At 42.1% G+C, this 15,898-nt stretch overlaps 1 protein-coding gene across 3 annotated transcripts in view; it reads right to left on the minus strand.

The window, feature by feature from the left end:
- ATN1 (atrophin 1) overlaps positions 1 to 15,898 on the minus strand; it is a 1,096,428-nt gene that overhangs the window by 219,998 nt on the left and 860,532 nt on the right. The gene's annotated exons all lie outside the window — the stretch shown is intronic.

The following is a 15,898-nucleotide window of genomic DNA, read 5'->3' on the forward strand; positions in this document are numbered from 1 at the left end:
GCCAGGAAAGAGCACTACAGATGCGATGTTTGCTCTGAGTGTTATTGGAGAAATACAGAGAAGGTCAGAAGGAGTTGCATTGTGTCTTTGTAGACTTGGAGAAAGCATATGACAGGCTGCCTAGCGAAGAGTTGTGCTACTGTATGAGGAAGTCGGGAGTGGCAGAGAAGTATGTAAGAGTGGTACAGGATATGTACGAGGGTAGTGTGACAGTGGTGAGGACTGCAGTGGGAGTGACAGATCCATTTAAGGTGGAGGTGGGATTACATCAAGGATCAGCTTTGAGTCCTTTCTTATTTGCAGTGGTGATGGACAGGTTGACAGATGAGATCAGACAGGAGGCCCCGTGGACTATGATGTTTGCAGATGACATTGTGATCTGTAGTGAGAGTAGGAATCAGATAGAGGAGACTCTGGAGAGGTGGAGATATGCTCTAGAGAGCAGAGGAATGAAGGTCAGCAAGGCTAAGACAGAATATATGTGTGTAAATGAGATGGAGGGTAGAGGAATGGTGAGGATGCAGGGAGTAGAGTTGGTAAAGGTGGACGAGTTTAAGTACTTGGGATCAACAGTTCAGAGTAATGGTGAATGTGGAAGAGAGGTGAAGAAGAGAGTACAGGCAGGGTGGAATGGGTGGAGAAGAGTGTCAGGAGTGATTTGTGACAGACGGGTACCATTAAGAGTGAAAGGGAAGGTCTACAAGAGGGTAGTGAGACCAGCTATGTTATATGGGTTGGAGACAGAGGCATTGACAAAAAGGCAGGAGTCAGGGCTGAAAGATGTTAAGATTTGCACTGGGTGTGACTAGGATGGACAGGATTAGGAATAAGTATATTAGGAGGTCAGCCCAGGTTGGAAGGTTTGGAGACAAAGCCAGAGAGGCACAATTACGTTGGTTTGGACATGTGCTGAGGAGGGATGCTGGGTATATTGGGAAAAGGATGCTAAGGATGGAGCTGCCAGGTAAGAGGAAAAGAGGAAGGCCTAAGATAAGGTTTATGGATGTGGTGAGAGAGGACATGCAGGTGGTTGGTGTGACAGAGCAAGATACAGAGGATAGGAAGAAATGGAAAGAGATGATCCGCTGTGGCAACGACCCCTAACGGGAAAAGCCGAAAGATGATGATGATGATGATGTATAATATGAGACATTTCCAAATACAGTTAAATGTACAGATAATCATCCTATACATTACATTTTGTTACATTTCTGTAAATATAATCATAATACATTTCAGCTATGGTTAGTCATGCAAATAAGAGAATACTTTCACATTTTAGTTGATTGAAAAAAAAAGTAGCTAGGTTATTCACTGTTTTAGTAGTTAACAGAAAAACGAGTTTGTACAGTAATGGCAATAAATGTTTGAGAAATTAGGGGTAGTTAGTCAGGGATAGAACAAGGGCATAACCACTGTGATTTAAGGTATCACTTCAATTTGCTTTTAAATAATGCTGTAGAGGTAATGGTAGTTAGGTCTTTTGGGAGGTAGTTAGGTCTTTTGGGAGGGAGTTCCAGATTTTTCCAACTGTGTTGGCAAACAAGGGGTCACCATGCAAGTTGTTAGCTTTACTTATTTGTACAAGTAGTTTATTTGATGAGCGTATGGTCTTGAGGTTGTTATAGGAGGTGATTAGGTTAGTAAGTATTGGTTTGTTAGTAGGTTGGTACAGGATCTTGTGGGCAACTGTTAAGTGATTAAATAGTATTATATTTGGCAGTTCTAGCCATCCTAGCTGTTTATAATTATCACAATGGTGGGCTCTGAAGGCAGATCCAGTTGCAAATCTGGCAATATTACTATAGGATATTGTTAGCTTGTTGATGTAGTTTTGTATACATAGGTGAGGCATAGAGGAGGGTGGAGATTAAGTGAGTATGGGCAATGGTGGTCCTGGCTAGTGGCGACAAAAAGGATTTAATCCTACATAGGGATCCTAGTTTTTTGTTGACTGTTTTTATAGTACTATTAATATGGGAATCAAAGGTAAGGTTGTTGTCAATAAGAACCCCAAGAAGTTTAGTAGTACAATCAGGAGATATAATAATGCCATTGCTTGATGTGACAGTAAAATTAAGTGGGGAGGCCCGACGTGTGGGAGTGAATAGTAGCAGTTTTGTTCGTTTGGGATTCAGAATGAGGCATCGATGTAGAAGCCATTGTTCAACTATTTTAAACACATTTTGGGTTATGGACTGTAGGACAGATGGTGAGGTGGCAGAGCATATTAGCATGGAATTGTCTTCACATTGGATACAAGTAGCTTGAGGTATAACAGATTATAGGTCGTTTATAAAAATAGAGAATAGGAGAGGGCCTAATACGGAGCCTTGAGGGACCCCAAGAGCAATTGGGAGGTGGGAGGATAGGTTGTTCTCCCATAGGACAGCCTGCTGTCTTATGATTGGAACCACTGAATAGCCAGTGTGTGTAGAGACAGGTTTTTGAGTATATTAATGACTAAGTGGTGGTTAACCATGTCGAAGGCTTTCGAAAGATCAATAAAGAGGGCTGAGGATAACGTGTCTTTGTTAAAATTCTTATTAACACAATCTGTGAACGATAAAAGAGCAGAGGTGGTGCTATGAAATGGTCTAAAACCATGTTAGCAGTTGGCTAGTAAATTGTTTTCTATTAGGGTGGTTTAACAGCTGTTTATGAATGCATTTCTTCATGATCTTAGCCAATGGGGATAACATGGCTATAGGTCTATAATTTGATAATTCATTGGAGTTGCCTCCCTTATGCAAGGGGATAATGTGAGAGATTTTCCAGATTGATGGGATAGTTCTTTCTGTAATAATTCTGTTAATCAGGATGGAAACTGGGAAGTCTATGGCTTTAAGCAGCTTTTTGCAGGTATTCTGCAGGTAATAGGTCTGCAGAGAGGGTGGTAGGTTTAAGCTTATGTAAGAGGGTACAGACAAGGGATGTAGGAACAGGTTGAAAGTGAAATGAAAGGGGTGTATTAGTGATGGAGGTGGTTGATGATGCATCAGGGGATAGCTGATTAGCAAGAGACTGAACAGTCTCTGTGAAAAAAGTGTTAAAAGGTACTGGCTATTTGAGTAGGGTTACTGTGATCAGAGCCTAAAGGAACGGGTGTGACTGAATGACCAGGGTAAGAGTTTATTAATGCCTGACCAGAATCATTGTGGTTTATTTTGGTGCATTTGTTGGAGCTGAAAGTAAAAATTCTTTTTGTCTAACAATATGGCTTTTTTGTTTCATTTCTAAGCTGTCTAAATTGATCAACAGGGTTTTTAGTTGAACGCCAATTTGCCCACAATTTGTTTCTAAGAGGATTTTTTGCTTGGTAGTTTTTGAGAGCCATGGGGCTGGTTTAGTCTTAGCTCTAATTGTATGTGTTGGGGTGTGGTAGTCTAAAATAGCTAAGAATTTTGAATTAAAGTATTGTACTGTTTCATCTAGAGGCAGTTTTTTTAGGGATGGCCAATCACATGCCAAGAGTTCTTTTTGAAAGCTATTGGGTTTAAATTTTTTTTGGTCCTTATTGTCCTGTAGGTTGCTGGGTTTGGAATGTCACTTTTATATCTGATTATAAAGGTTAGTGAATGGTCACTTACATCTTCAGGGAGGGTTCCTACTTTGTAAGTTTGGTGGTGACTGTTTATGAGAATCCAATCTAAGGTGCTTTCCTTGCCATTAAGTTTATTGGTCCTTGTAGGGGATGTAATGGTTTGGGTAAAACCATATAGGTAAATATGAGTAAGTGGCTGTTCTGAGGAACAGCTCTTCCAATTGATAGTGAAGTCACCAAGCACTATGGTTTCTTGTGGGTAGGTATTAAGATAGCCAACTGAGGATATCCTCTAGGGTGCTGGAGTTATTACCTGGGGAAGATAAACACAGATGATGTAGCCGGATTTATGTTTATTAAGTTGTAATTTGGAAATAAGGATTTCAGACTTATTAATGGAGGTTGAGAATCTACAGGGGTCACCGGTAATCCAGTTTTGTGTAGAATAGCTACTCCCCCACCCTTCTTAGCTTTACGGTCTAGCCTCAGGATACTGTAGCCGGGTGGAATAATCTCATTATCGTGTGTTGAATTTTTGAGCCATGTTTCAATAAGACATAGGATGTCAAATGAATGTACATCCATGAGTGCATGTAGGTGGGCAGGTTTATTGTTTATGCTCCATATGCTGAGATGTGCTACCAAGAGTGAGTTAGTGGGTCTGTCTAGCAATTGTGTATTAGCAGGAATTGGGGTGTGGGGCAATGAAGTTGTAGTAGAGGTTGGTCCAGGGTTTGGGTGGATATCACCATCTATTAGTTCTTGGACTATAGAATTTAATGTGGGTCAGTCTATGATACTTAGCTGGTAGGTAGGTAGCTGTGCTGGGTGTATATGTATTGCTAAGAGGAACTTCAAGTGTTGGTATAGAGGTTTGCCTTATGGAGTTATAAAATCCTAGGCAGTTAAGGTATTCATAGAATTAAGTAAGTAAAGTATAGAAAGGAAAGGTAAGAGTAGTATTAAAAGAAGCACCTTTGGGAATGGTGAGCTCTATGCAGGTAGCATAATGAGGTAGTAGTTATAGCTTAGTAAAGAGGGAATGTTCCAATTGTGGTTTGTGTGTTGTATAACACAAATGGTAATGGGTTATATCACTTTAAGGAGGTGGGTCTTGTGAGTGTGTTGATGAGGGTGTGGTCTAGGGAGGATAAATGTAGAGATACTGGGGGCGGGTGAGAAATTGGGGCAGGGTAGGGGAGCAGAGTGAGCCCACAGGGCGAACGGAGTGGGTAGAGGCAGTGAAGGATTAAACCCTAGGAGAACAATCAGTGGAGTGCTGACTGCTAAGGTAAGTTTGAGAGAGATGGTTGGGAAGGTTGATAGAGAGATAAGCAGTGTAAAGTAGGAGGAATAGAGTGGGACAGCAGGAGAGATAAGTGTAGGAAAAGCTGGAATGTTACAGTTATATGGTAAGATATAAAGACGTGTTCAAGTAGATTAGTCATGGGAAGAGGGTGCCACCTACTGGTCAATAGGATATATTACAATCGTGGCTACTCACAGGGGCTAGCAGGGCAAGAAGTAATAGGAAGGAAAAATTGGGAGAAAATATACAGAGGTAATGAGAGGGAAAGGTATGGTAGGTAGGAGAAGAGATGGCTTTTGGCTGCTGGCTGTCCTGGCTAGGGAGTGTACGCTAACTGGCAATTTACTTCCAGATATACATTTAGACAAGTCTATGAAGTACACACAATGTTCTGGTAGACATACTTTCTTGTTTCCTTGAGGGAATGAAGCTCAGGGAGAGGTTTAGCTCTATTCTTAGCCCCCTAGTTTTAGGTAAAATAAGATTCTTTGTCTTTAGATAGGGCAAGTTCCCAATTCCTTATACAGGGCAGGCAGGTTGGAGAGCTGGTTACATAGAGGGGAACAGAAACAAACTGGTAAAGAAAAACAGAAAGGTTTTGGCCACACTTACTCCTATAATAACAGCTTTAGAAAAATACTAAAATACACAAACCCAATTAGCCAGGTAAAAAGTCAGTTACTTTTCTAAATATACTAATTATCTACTAAAGTTAAAAATCCTAGCCAGATGCAATTCACCAGTTTAACCATACCCATTAGGTTTACAGCTATACAGATTTTCTTATTGTTTTTTTTTTTTTTAAAGGAAAATGCAGCTATATAGTTCTTCAAACACAGCAACTTAAAAACACTTTACACAAGGAGACAGCACTTTGTATTTGCCACACATCAGTTTTAATGAACTAAGGCAGTCTAGGTAGTGCTATATGTGGTTCTAAAAAAACATTAGAGCAACTAAAGCACTTTAGTTAGTATTACCCGTGGCTATACACTCTACAAGGCATCTATTTGTTACAAGTTTGCTAATGTTACATAGATACAGCCCAAATGCAAAATTTCCTAGGTGCATACAAACTACTACAGCGTTTAATCCAACAGCAGTAGACTTGGTTTAAAAAAAGAAAAGACAACTGCTTTAGCCTAAATATAACATATGCAACATGAGCAGAGACCAGGAGACAGAAACGCTAGTGAAAGTTTGAGTTTATGGTGCTACTTGAGAACATAGACAGTGTCTCTAAGCAAGGTCACACAGTGTAAAAAGTAGGTATCTGAGATGCTAAGCAGCTCTGGCAAGTACCGAGTAAAGGCAGGTACCAGATAGGTGTCTATTGGCCTGTCGCTATTCTTTTTGTGCTCAGTACAGCAGATTCAATGTACTTGGAGCTATATTACTGGAACGCTAATTCCATTCAGCATGTATTGCATAAAATGGGCCAATATAGCTAGTGTAGAGTGTATTTTAACAGTGCCCAGCTCTTACGCATTCAAACACACTGTGTTGATATGGCACATTCAATTTAAGGTAGAACAGCTCATTTTAGCATTAAGTCTCAATATCCACTACAAAGTATGTAAATTGCAGTTTATGTAGTAATATTCAGTGCAGACACCTTCCACAAATCTAAAACGCTATACTAACACTACGCATTTAATTTCAGAGGGAATGGATGACGTAGAACATATAATAGTAACTATTCAAAAGTGTGTATGGTCTACAATTACCGGCATACTACCTTAAACTGCCGCTAACAATTTCCGAGGGAGCAGCTGTTGTAATAATTCAAGATATAGTACTCTACATAACCTAAACGCTTGTCCGACCTGATATCTTCTAGTAAAATAGGACAGCGTCTTCAGTGAATGTCCTGAACAATTGTTCATACAAGTATAGTGAGTAGCAGTTATGAAACCCTTACAATAGCATTTTATCAGTAACATAGTCATTTCAACACTAGATTGTAACAATTGAGTACTTATACTGGTAAGGACAGTGAGGCCAGGGACACACAGCAGCCGAGAGGCAGTCAAAGAAATAAAGGTAATGCACTCGAACATTCACTATTAGGTTAAGTTCTTGTACAGTTATACTATGACCTTCATTTAGATCACTGCTACAGCAGTCCTGACTGCTGGGAATTTCTACAGCTTAACTAAGACAGGCTGCTAGAACTGACTGGATGTGCTGTAACACCTTTAAGAATGGCCACAACAACTGCAGCTCTTACCCTGGAAGACATACCTGGCTTGTGATGTTTTGAGAATAAGTGAACAGATGACAAAGTGGTCACTTACAACATAACCTCAGTAGTGCCTCCTCTAAGCAAGGGGGTGGTAGCAGCCTCATTCCCTAGTGTGATGGGCTCATTTCTTATCTGAGGAGAAGGTATAACAGAGCATGATGCAGTGGGTCAGGCATTTAGAAATGGTTTGTTTTGACACTGCCCCTCCCCCCTTTCCAGTGACAAGAGAGGAACTGACTGGAACTTCTACCATCTTTGGTTCTGTACCAATTATATCTCAAGTGCCACTGTATATTCAGAGACTGCAGTAAGATCCCCCCTTTCTGTGGGCTGGGAAAAGAGACAGGTAGTTTGATGGATTTACCATGGAGAAATGCAGTCACTACTGTAGGCATGATGCAGGGATTTGTTCCAAGCCTCACACTTTCTTTATGACATACTAGAAATGGTTCTTTGCACATCAAGGCTAGGACTTCTGACAATCTGCAAACTGAGGTGACTGCTGATTTCAGGCTCAAAAGGTGATCTGAGCCTTCTATTAATTTATGTGCGTCTGCCTGTGTCTTGAGTGATAATTTAATAAAGGTCTTTAAAGACAAAAAAGAAAGATCTGACTCAGTTTTTCCAAGGATGGAAATAATCCAAAGGAGGTAATCTCAAATGCAATGCTCCTTTAAGAAACTGTCAGGAAGGCAGAGGTAGCAGAAAGGTGCACTCTGATGGAAGCACAGGCCAATCCTACACTGAAAAGCTCACTTAAAAGTACTGGAATATCATGGACACTGTAGCAGTGATAGGGTCTTGATTCCTTCTGTGGTACCACAAGGAAAGCCTCATCCCTTAGGACAAGTGATTTCCTAATGAAAGGTTTTCTAGTCTCGCGCTCTGTGAACTGCTGCTTGAAAGAGCAGAACAAATGATCCAGATTGTGATCTCCAAGGTTTCTTGGTTGAACGGTATGAAGGCCCCCTGGTCTCAGGAGGTCCACTAGTAATGGCAGCACCCCCAAGTATCTCCATGAAGAGGGAAAAACACTGCTGAATATGCCAAAAGGGTGCCATCATCAGCAACCTTGGTCCCCTTCTCCTTTACCATCTAGAGCACCCTCAACACAGGCAAATCTGAAGGAATGCAGATAGAAAGACACCAAGCCATCTGATGCAGAGGGCTTCTACTATCTAAGCCTCCATGACAGGTGATCTTTAATGCAACTTGTTTTAGCTGTCTGTTATAAACAGGTCCATCTGTGCACCAGCTAATGGAAGACAGCCCTGTACAACGTCCATTCTTGTGGATGCAGCGCTGACCTGTACAGTTACCTGCCACTGTGTTCTGAAGAGAAGGATCATGCACTGCCCTTGCAACCATCTGAGACTACAGAACCATTTCCCAGGCAACTATGGCTGGCCTGCCAACATGAATGCGGTGGTGTTTGTTTCTGCCTGAAAAATACCCTCTTTCCATATTGTTTTGAAGGCCCCAAGTGCTTTTATCAAAGCCATAACTTACTTCACATTTAATGCCTCATCCTATGGGCTGCAGTCCACAGGCCTTGGACCTTTAGTTGCTGTGTGTATGCTCCACAAGGCAAGTCAGATGCATCTGTTGTTACTGTCCGATTGGTTGGTGACCGCACCTAGGCGAAAGACACCTTCAAGTTCAGCTTGATTTGGGTGGACCTTGATTTGAGTTGACAACCATTTCAGGTCTGTGGAAATGAAGAGTAAGATGGGAATCATTTCGTGGGAGCATTGGTTCCAGATGGAGGTTAAATGGAGGTTAAATTCCACTGAAGTCTTGTGAGCACTCTCTGCTTGATAACTTCCCTTCCTCTGTTAATTTGTGGAAGTACTGTTCCATTTGTTTCATTTTCTCTTGGGGGGGAAAAACATCTTCTGGCAAATGGAGCCTTGGAGTGAATATAACTTGAAAGGAGCAAGATTCGACTTAGAAATGCTGATAATGAACCCAAACAATTGCAAGCACTCTACAGTAAAATTGATGGCCACTGTTCCTCACCTCTCCAGGGATAGCACCTGGATGAAGTAGTCGTCTAACTGGAAATTAATGCTCTTTCTACTGTGATGACAGTCATGGGAACCCAGCACTATATAAAGATCCTGGGAGTGGTAGCCAGTCCAAAGACCAACGGCATAAACTGACAAGAGGAGTCCCCTACTTTGAACCTGAGGAAAGCACCTGTAAACAGGAATGTGGAGGTAGGCATCCTTGAGTTCTAAAGTTACCAGCAGTTCTTGTGCGATCAGGAGGGGTACCAGGGCCTTGTAAAGTCTGTCATTTCGAAACTTGGTACCTTGAGGAAAGTATTGAGGTTTGACAAATCTAGAATGGCTCTCCAAAGTTCCTTCCTTCCAAGGAATTAAAAAAAATCTGAACCAGAACCCCTTGTTTTGGTATTTTAATGGTACTGGTTCTATTGCTCCTAACAGAGTTTTTCCAGAATGGAAGGAATTAGATGTTATTTGTGCCCTAGGCACAGGAGGGACACCTACCATCTTTGACATAGTCACCATTTGTAGTCTGTCACCTTGAAAAACTGTGTGACCCATTTGTCCTGTGTAATGCTCTTGCAATTTTGGAAGCAATATGCAAAACTTCCAGCACTCTCTGTACATGGGAAAATTAAAAGAAGTGGAGCTGGATCAGGGGTCTAGGACAAGGGGTAAGGAAGAAATACCCAGGCAGTAACAGCTGTTCTCTGGGCTTATGTACCCACTGTGTTCCTCAGGCTTTTTCATATGGTCTTCTTGCCACTTTCCCCTAGTACTTCCTTAGTTTCCTTTCACTGACTTACATTCCCTTGTTCGTAACACTGCAGTTTTAGAGCAGCAATTCTTATCAAACCTGGGCACAGGGGAGTGGAACAGCTGCTTTACATTCTACATACCTATACCCCTTTCCTCCATTTCCCACAATACTTTACTTGTAAGGCTCTCATACAGCGGCTCCTTGTCTAAGGAGGAGTTAAGAAGCTGCACATCCTCTAGCAGGAGCTGCCACCTCAGCTAGACGTGCCTTTTAAATGACAGAACCCACAGCGTCTGACCTGGAAGCTGCGTCAAAACATCATGACATTAAACTTAGAGGTTTGCCACTTAACTGTCCTGGTAAGGTCCGTTAGCTTAGCCCTCAAGTTTGCATTATATACCCTCAACAGCGTGTCTCCTAGTTGATGTGAGGCAGCAATTTGTTGCTTTGTCATGTGCATCTCACAATTACTGGCCCAGAAAGTTAGGTGGGGCTAGTTGTGCAAACATTCTCCCAGAACCAGTCTAGCACTCTGCTTTTCTTAAATCTGAAATGACTGGATGGGAAATCGAAAAATCACCCCGGGGATCACTTCTGCGGCACTGTTTGACAGGGGCACAGGAAAATAATTTTCTTGGGTGGTGAAAGCCAGGGAACCTTTTTGGCTGGGCTTATACAGGCCCCAGGGCCAACAGCCTGGTACCTACCTAGGAACCTATGGAAGTGGTCTGGGAACAGGAACCAATTCTGACCCCTTATCCTGATCCATAGACACTACACCTGGATCTGCCACTGGATTCTTGTAAAGGTATTACTGTACTTTTGGAACATATAAAAACTTATCTGCTTACAGCTGAGTGACATCTACAGACGTTTCTGCAGTTAACTCCTACTGCTCCTCTAGGCTTCAAATATTGCCTGTTCATATTTGCATTAATAAATCCAAACCCATGCTACACACAAGGTATCAGAATATTTTACCTTGAAGCATATATGATGGCAAACACAATTGTATTGATATATGACTTCTGTTAATAAGTACTTGTTAGAACTGTAAGGTGATAAATTCATTTTTTAAAGGCTGAAGTTACACCCACTGGGAGTTAAAGGTATACACTCAAAAGAGCTCTGCTGGAGGGAATGAGTTGAACAGGGGATACAGTTCACTGGAGTCTATAACGAAGGTATTCTCCACAGCACCCATAACAGGAGAAGTGAGAGGATGATTTAGGGCAATCCAGGCCCATTAGCTCAAAGCAACCATGTGCTTTTAACGTCTTCTTTGTTTCCCATTTGAAATGCTGTTTCATTTTGCAAGAAAGTCTCTCTCTAAATGAGATTTCCTTTTTTGAAAGATACAGAGGAAATGGTTTCTTCTGAGACTGTATCAAGAAGGAAATAATTTGTGAAGCATAATTCAAACATTGCCCCTCACTTTCAGGAAAATGTTCCCTCTTCCTTTTACAAGTGGGGAGTCCAAACTCAAAGGATCATGCACTCGACTGCAGGCTTTGTAAGACTTGTAGAAACCCCTAAGCAAAAATCTCCAATATCTGGGACAGAGACATATGCTAGTATCCTAGGCCTGATGATGAAAGTACAGGTCTTGGGGACAGGACTGCCAGACATTCACCTCACAGCCATTAATACCTTCTTTAACAAGGACAGAAGATAGCTCACAAATGACACATGCTTTGGTAAAAATTGCCTGGGATGGGGTGTCTGATCCAGAAGCTGGACCCTGGTCATTGGCTTGGTGGGACGCGTCTTGTTCCTTTGGCATGAAGACCTCCAGAAGTGCTTTGTCAGATGCCTTAAGAAGGTCAGATGCACATTCTCGAAGACGGTACCTCGCCATGTTCTACTAATCTTGAGCCCCAAAACAGGATGTCAAGTGTCAAAGCACATCACCAGAGTCCCTCTCTGTTTTCTCTTTGATTGTATCTTTTTAACGGGGCCATTACAGCCTGAAGATGAGCCTAAGGATGCCACAGCAGTCAGTGTGTAGGCTACTTAACATTTTTGGTGTTAATCCCGGACAGACTCTACAGTAATTGGCTTCATGCTCTGGGCCTAAACAGAGAACAGTGTAGAAATATTTGTGGAGGATCACAACAGCATCTACTTTTCATAGGTCCTGATGCATTCTAATGCATGACTGATATCACACTAGCTAGGCAAAGTATCTTCTCAAAGCACAGATAAAACAGTAAAAAAAAAAAGAGGAGAAATCCCCCCCCAGTGTGATTCTACTATATCCTACTTTCTGCTATGCTTGCCTCAGGTGTTTACAGTGCAGTACATACAGTGCAACTACAGCAAGGAACATCTAATATGGCATGAGTATTACTTGGTTTTATAGTGGAGATGTGCTGCTTTCCCACAGGGTTGGGTATCTGCCATGACGGAGTAGGGAAGGCAATTCAGGCCAGACACTGAGCCTTCTGTAGCTGAAGCCCAAGAAGTTAGCACGACTGCAACAGTGATCTAAATAAGAGTCCTCCACACACTCAAACAGAGCTGAGAAGCAACCCTGGATGGTGAAAGCTGTCAGAGGTGTTGCCACTAACACAAATATTTTCAAACTTGACAAGTCCCTGAAATTAAAAATGTTAATGATTCTCTACATTGATGAGTCTGGTAGACACCAAGCAAACTTGCACTATGAATACGTACTGCTATTTTACGTACAGCAGTAGGTAACAGCCTTAGCTGGACGTTACATCACAGTCTGATGCAATATATTTCAATATTTACACAAGTAACACCTGCACTTGCTCCTGTTTTATGTATTCCAGTCGGAAAAATGTCAAAACTTGGCCTATTCCATTTCATCAGCAATGTTAATCAAACTATGCCCACCCTGACAATACAGAGAAGCTGGATAACAAAGTGTATCTTGAAAGATACCACATTTAAGTTTTGACTTCTAATTCCAGGACAGAATAACCAAAAAAAGATTTTAATTTAAAATACAACTTTTACTGACACAGAAGGGAACTAGCACCTCAGCTAAGAGCCAAAGTTACTAAATAAGTCACATTTTGACCCATCACACTTAGGTTCCTTCTTATGTATTGCATTACTAGCTGTTAAAAGTACATTTAGACAGTAAAAGTCCGTTAGAAATGGAAGCATAATTCTTGTTCTCACATGAAACTGCATCACAAGGGGCTGAACAATGAGCACAGAACAGAATAGATACTACAAAAACACTACTTATGAGAATGCATCATTCATGCTCCTTTACACTTTTGTACTTTTCCATCTAGTAGCAGTTTCAGATTTTTTAGTATGCTCATAAAGTACAGTTGTGTACACTTACCATAAATGCAGATGTTAGAGTGTATTCACTGTTGCAGTCATTATATTTGGGTTATCTGCTTGCAGGTAGCTCTCAGTCGGCCTGATTAACAAAGTCTTGGGTCCTGCGTCGGTTGCTGTTTCTTCTGTGACATCAGGTCGTCAGGGGTATAAAAACATGCAGCCGACGTCATTACATCAGTTTTTCTTGCCCCAGATGTCAGGTGTCCCCCTAATGGGAAGCAATTAAATCTATAAATATACAAGGTTCTACCTCAAACAAAAAAGCTTTTAAGCATTGAAAAGGAGAGAAGAGGTATAGCCAAATGAAGTCAGGGGGCTGGAGGGAGGGTAACCATGACTGCAACAGTGAATACACTTGAACATCTACATTTATGGTAAGTGTACACACAACTGTACTACGTTCTTCGTGTTTCACTGTTGCAGTCAACACATTTGGGTAGATTCCCAAAGTTAAGGATGGGAGGAGGAATTTAGATAGCATTAGGACCAGCTATAAGGCCCTGCAAAACTGCAGTGGCAAAGCCAGCTCTGGATTTAGAGAAAATTAGCAAATGGTAATGCTTGGTGAAAGTATGTACAGAACTCCAGCTAGCAGCTTCTAGGATGTCCCTGGTAGGTATGCCTCTGAGAAAGGTTGCAGAGGTAGATGCAGCCCTGGTTGAGTGGGATCTGATCCCCTGTGGGATAGGTTTTCCATGGTGCTTATAGAAGAAGTGAATACAATGGCCTATCCATTTGGAGATAGTTCGCTTTGAAATAGCCTTCCCCTCTGTCCCTGCAGCAAATGCCACCAGCAGTTGTTCAGATTTCCTTTGAGGTTTAGACCTGTCCAAGTAGAATCTAAGATGTCTGTGCACATCTAAGGAATGCCATATCCATTTCCCTTTGTTCTGTGGATTAGGAAATAAGGTAGGCAAATGAATGGACTGATTAAATGCCACACTGGATACCACCTTTGGCAAGAAAGAGGGATTGGTCCTGAGGGACACCCTGTCCGCATGAAAGATGATGGAAGGCTCCACTGCCATAAGGGCCTGTAATTCAGATACCCTTCTTGCTGAAGTGATGGCTAAAAAAGAAGCCGTTTTCCAAGAAAGGAATTTTAAATCTGCAATAGCAGCTGGCTCGAAAGGAGGAAGGATGAGTTTCTCCAATACAAAGTTAAAGTCCCAGGCTGGAGTTGGAGCTCTCATGGGTGGTCTTAAATTTTTGGTCCCTCTGAGGAACTGCTTGGGCAGTGGAAGAGAGAAGAGTGGATGTTCTGTGTTATAATGAGCTGAAATGGCTGAGGTGTGAATTTTTATTGAGGAAAAAAGAGAGGCCCTTGTGAAGCATCTCAGTTAAGTATTGCAAAATCTGAGGTAAATTGGGCACTGCTGTGCTCATCTGAGATTTTCTAGTACTAGGCCTCCTTGCCACTAAAATGACATTCATCACTGGTTTACTGAGGGATGGTAAAGAGAGAGCTTAGGTAATTATAGCCAGGCTGCTAGGTTCCGTGTTTGAAGCTGAGGGTGCAGAATCTAGTTCTCCTGCTGTGACAGCAGGGTAGGAGTCGGAGGCAGGTGCCATGGGTCCAACAGTGACGCACTGCGCAGGAGGGGGTACCAGTGTTGGCGTGGCCAGGCTGGTGCAATCAAAATCATCCTTGGTTTGTCTTGTTTGATCTTTAGTAGTACTTTGGAGAGCAGAGGCAGTGGAGGAAAGGCATAAACTGATAGGTTTTTCCAGCTGAAGGACAGAGCATCCACCTTCCAAGCTCGTCTGTGGGGAGTCCTTGCACAAAATTTTCCAACTGATAGTTCTGGTGGGAGGCAAACAGGTTTATATCTGGGCTCCCCCACTTGCTTGTCAAAATATTAAAAATCCTTGGTTCCAGTTTCCACTCATGTGGGTCCATGAGGGCTCTGCTTAGTCCATCTGCCAGTGTATTTAGTTTTCCTGGCAGGAATTCAGCTTGTAGATGTACTTGGTAGCTCAAGGCTGTGTTCCACAATGCCATGGCTAGTCTGCAGAGGGGGAAAGAATGTGTACCCCCCTGCTTGTTTATGTAGTACATAACAGTGGTGTTGTCCGTCTTTACCATTAATTGTCCTGGAAGAATGTGGTCCTTGAAGGCTGTCACAGCATTGTGTACAGCTAACATTTCTTTATGATTGATGTGAAGGTGCATTTGAATTGGGTTCCATTTGCCCTGAATGCACTTCCCTGCCAGGTGCGCCCCCCCATGCATAGTCTGATGTGTCTGTTGTTAGGGTTTGGACGGCAGGGGGTAGTGTGTATGGTAGTCCCTTGTATTTGTGGCAGGCAGATCCTGAGAATGTTGACACCCTAGGCTTTTTAGATACCACTGTAGTTTCCTCATATGCAGTCTTGCGTATGGAATTAGAAGAATGCAGGAGGCCATGAACCTCAAGGCTTGTAGTATTTTGCCTTGCAGATAGCAGGGTTTTTGTGATCACTTGTTTGAAGTAGGTTGTCAAGTGAATTTGTTTCTCTGGTGTGAGGAAAGCTATCTGGGAAGTTGAATTGGTTTAGAGCAAGAAAAAGTTTCCCCAATGGGGTACTTGGCATTTAGTTGAAGACTTTGGTTTTGAAACTCGAAAACGAAAATTTCAGGAGTCGGCTGACCGGCACTTGTAAACTGCTTCGGGCACCGCACGGCAAGAAAGACTGATGTAATGACGTCGGCTGCATGTTTTAC

The sequence above is a fragment of the Protopterus annectens genome, chromosome 8.part0 (genome assembly GCF_019279795.1).
Source record: "Protopterus annectens isolate FY-2018-M chromosome 8.part0, PAN1.0, whole genome shotgun sequence".
In the NCBI taxonomy this organism is placed as follows: Eukaryota; Metazoa; Chordata; order Ceratodontiformes; family Protopteridae; genus Protopterus; species Protopterus annectens.